The following is a 4,489-nucleotide window of genomic DNA, read 5'->3' as shown; positions in this document are numbered from 1 at the left end:
TTGAGCTGGGTGTCAGTGAGGGTGAGGGTGAGGGGATTGAGCTGGGTATCAGTGAGGGTGAGGGGATTGAGCAGTGATCTGATACACAGCACTATTTTTGGATTGTCAGTCCTGTCACTCTGCAAGAGGAAGGTCCATTTGCAGCCTGAATGAGAGTTTGGATGTAGTCAGGTCTTGCTGTTTGAACTGTCTTCCTGCCCTAATGCATTCCGCTGAACAATGTCTCTGTTGGAGGTGGTGAATACTGGCCGACACTCCCAGGGCACTGATTGATGGTTCCCATGGAAACCCGAACCAATAGTGGACTCTGTCTGGAATTAGGGGATGGAACGATGGAGGTCAGGGACACTCCATCTCTCAGCCTCCTGTCACCCCACCACAACCAGGAATCCATTTGCACAGACTCGGGAGTTCCTCAATTCTCCCCTTGACCTGCCAGTCAAGATCATCTCCCAGACGTGCTGAGGAAGGCAGAGATTTTCTGCAGATGACACCGATTGTCACCATTCAGCCCATCACCAAGGGCTAGTATCAGTCCCCAAAATACAGGCCATCCTCTGCTCTGGGGCCGGGGAAGAAATGGGTTCAGATGGCACTATGTTGACTCTCTCAGTCAGGCCAAGGGGAGCAGCAACACTGTGAGTGCACAATATCCATTCTGTCATCTGCCCCTCACAGATAGCGCCTCCTCACTTACAGGGTCCAACATACACCCCACTGACTACCCAAAGACTGTCCACAAGGCACAACTCAGGTTCAAATGCAACAAGATCTGGACAATATCCAGGTTTGGGCTAACAAGTAACAAGTAACATTCGCCAGGCAATAACCATCTCCAATAAGAGACAATCTAACCACTACCCCTTAACATTCCATGGTGCTACCATCACTGAATCCGCCACTATCAACATTCTGGGGGTCACCGTTGACCAGAAACTCAACTGGACTCACCACATAAACACTGTGGCTACAACAGCAGGTCACAGACTAGGAATCCTGCAGCGAGTAACTCACCTCCTGGACTCGGCACAGCCTGTCCACCATCTACAAGGCACAAGTCAGGGGTCTGATGGAATACTCCCCACTTGCCTGGATGGGGGCAGCTCTAATAACAAGCTCAACACCATCCAGGACAATGGAGACAGTAAGGACTGCAGATGCTGGAAGCTAGAGTCAATAAATGTGGAAAAAGCTGGAAAAAGACATCCAATCAGATAGCATCCAAGGAGCCGGAAAGTCAATGTTTCAGGCTGGAACCCTTTGTCAGGACTGGGGAGGGGGAGGGGAGCCCAGAAATAAATAGAGGGAAGGGGGTTGGGGCTGGGGGTAGGGTAGGTGGGATGGAGATAGGTGGGTGCAGGTAGCGGGTTATTATGGTTGGTCAGTAGGAAGGGTGGAGCGGATAGGTGAGAAGGAAGATGGACAGGTTAGGGGTGGAGATATTTTGAAGCTGGTGAAGTCAATATTCAGGCCATTGGGCTGTAAGCTCCCAAGGTGAAATATGAGGTGTTGTTCCCCCAGTTTACATTTGGCCTCACTCTGACAGTGGAGGAGGCCAAGGATGGACATGTCACCAGGGGAGTGGGAGGGGGAGTTACAGTGGATGGCACCCAGAAGGTTGGGTTGGTTGGTGTGTGCAGAGCGCAGAAGCTCCGCAAGCCAGTCCCTGAGTCTGCGTTTGGTCTCCCTGATATAGAGAAGACCACAGCAGGAGTAATGGATACAGTAGATGAGATTAGGTGAAGTGCAGGGGAATCTCTGCCGGATTTGGAAGGATTGTTTGGGGCTTGGGATGGAGGTGAGGGGGGAGGTGTAGGGGCAGGGGTAGCACCTTCTGTGGTTGCAGGGAAAGATAGCGGGTGTGGTGGAGGGGTTGGTGGGGAGTGAGGATCTGATGATGGAGTCGTGGAGTGATAAGCCGGCTGCGTAGACAGGCACTAAGGAAGGAGACGTGGTTGTAGTAGCGGGATTCCTTCAGAATGTGGTCGAACAGCTTCAGGACAGAGGAGATAATCGGGGGGATGCAGAGGGAGACGGACTCACTGAGCTCTCTTCAGAGGGAGGAAGGAAATTTCTTCAAGGTGGGCATCCTTAGAAGAGAATTCACAGTATGGTTTTCAGCGACTTGGAGACAGTAGGGACTGCAGATGCTGGAAACGAGAGTCAATAAATGTGGAGCAGGAAAAGGACAGCAGGTCAGACAGCATCCAAGGAGCAGGAGAGTCAACGTTTCAGGCTGAAACCCAAACCCTTTCCCCTCCAACTACAATAAGGTTAGAGTCCCTTTGGTCCACCCCACCAACCTCTGAATCCAATGCATCATCCTCCAACATTTCCGCCACCTACAATCAGACCCCACCACCAAAAAGACATTTCCCTCCCCATCCCTGTCCGCTTTCCGCAGGGACCATTCACTCCGCGACTCTCTTGTCAGCTCCTCACTCCCCACCAACCCCTCCACCACACCCGCTATCTTTCCCTGCAACCACAGGAGGTGCTACCCCTGCCCTACACCTCCTCCCTCACCTTCATCCCAGGCCCCAAACAATCCTTCCAAATCCAGCAGAGATTCCCCTGCACTTCACCTAATCTCATCTACTGTATCCGTTACTCCTGCTGTGATCTCCTCTATATCAGGGAGACCAAACGCAGACTCAGGGACCGGCTTGCGGAGCTTCTGCGCTCTGCACGCACCAACCAACCCAACCTTCTGGGTGCCATCCACTGTAACTCTCCCTCCCACTCCCCCGCCACTGACATGTCCACCCTTGCCCTCCTCCACTGTCAGAGTGAGGCCAAATGTAAACTGGAGGAACAACACCTCATATTTCGCCTTGGGAGCTTACAGCCCAATGGCCTGAATATTGACTTCACCAGCTTCAAAACATCTCCACCCCCAACCTGTCCATTTTCCTACTCACCTATCCGCTCCACCCTCCCCACTGCCCAACCACAACCATTCCTTCAGTGTCGCTGGGTCAGAATCCTGGAATTCCCTCCCTGAGGGCATTGTGGGTCAACCCTACAGCACACAGACTGCAGTGGTTCAAGAAGGCAGCTCACCCCCACCTTCTCAAGGGGGCAACTAGGGACAGGGGGCAATAAATGCTGGGCCCAGGCAGGGAGGCCCACGTCCCACAAAATGAATAAAAATAAGACAGATATGCCATTGTGCCACTTGCCTTTTCAACTACTTGCAGTTCTTACATACTAATTTGCTCATGCATCAGCGAAAGGCATTGTTCGTGACCAGCTCAACAAACAACCCCAACATCAGGCAGAAAAAAATAACCCCCTACCTGCATCCACCTATCACCATCCCACCTACCCTCCCTCCAGCCCCAAACCTCTCCCTCTATTTATTTCTGGCCTCCTCTCCCCCTCCCCAGTCCTGACAAAGGGTTTCAGCCCGAAACGTTGACTTTCCTGCTCTTCTGATGCTGTCGGACCGACTGTACTTTTCCAGCTACACATTTATTGACACCATCCAGGACAAAGCTGCCCACTCGACTGACACCACATTCAGAGGCATCTACTCTCTCCATCACTGACACTCAGTAGCAGCAGTGTGTATTATCTACAAGCTGCACTGCAGCATCCACCCAAGGCTTCTCAGAGAGCACCATCCAAATCCATGACCCCTTCCATCTAGAAGGTCAAGGGCAGCAGATACATGGGAATCACCTAAAAGTTCCCATCCAAGCCACTCACCATTGTAACTTGGAAATATTTTACTGCTCCTTCAGTGTCACTGGATCAAAATCCTGGAGCTCCCTCCTTAACGGTTCTGGGCTCCATCTACAGCACACAGAAGGAGTACTCACCACTATCTTCTCCAATTGGGAACGGGCAATAACTGCTGGCCTAGCCTGAGTTACCTATGTCCCGTCAACAATAAAAATTTCCAGATTTTATATCAATTAATTGAAAGTAAATTCCATTCACTGTCAAGATGGGATTTCAACATGTCCCGAAAGCCCTAGTATAGGCCTCTGGATTGCCAGTCCAGTGAGATTATGGTCTAACATCGCCAGCTCCCCTTATCACACTGTAATATATTGAAGTACCACACTAACGCACTCTTAATACACAGCACCTTATATCACCCAGTGATACTCTAACACGTACATACTGCACTGCCACAAACTCTAACACAGTAAAATAGAATTCCTACAGTGCAGAAAGGGGCCATTCAGCTCATCAAGTCTGCACCACTCTCCAAACAAGACCTAAAGCTCCCCACCCTACTTCCATAATCCCACAATTCCCATGGCTAATTCACCTAACCTGCACATCCCTGGACATGATGGGGCAATTTAGCATGGCTAATCCACCCTAACCTTCACATCTTTGGACTGTGGGAGGAAACCCATGCAGACACAGGGAGAATGTGCAAACTCCACAGATGGTCACCCGGGGGTGGAATCAAACCCGGGTCCCTGGACAACAAGGTGCAGGGCTGGATGAACACAGCAGGCCAAGCGGCATC

At 51.2% G+C, this 4,489-nt stretch overlaps 1 protein-coding gene across 1 annotated transcript in view; it reads right to left on the bottom strand.

Annotated features, from left to right (window-relative positions):
• The window catches only part of si:ch211-57n23.4 (immunoglobulin superfamily DCC subclass member 3), a 35,252-nt gene that overhangs the window by 29,820 nt on the left and 943 nt on the right, over nucleotides 1–4,489 (bottom strand). The gene's annotated exons all lie outside the window — the stretch shown is intronic.

This window comes from Rhincodon typus, chromosome 46 (assembly GCF_021869965.1).
Source record: "Rhincodon typus isolate 14 chromosome 46, sRhiTyp1.1, whole genome shotgun sequence".
Taxonomy (NCBI): Eukaryota; Metazoa; Chordata; class Chondrichthyes; order Orectolobiformes; family Rhincodontidae; genus Rhincodon; species Rhincodon typus.
The sequence above is the reverse complement of the archived record's forward strand: the minus strand, read 5'-3'. Positions and strand labels throughout refer to the sequence as shown.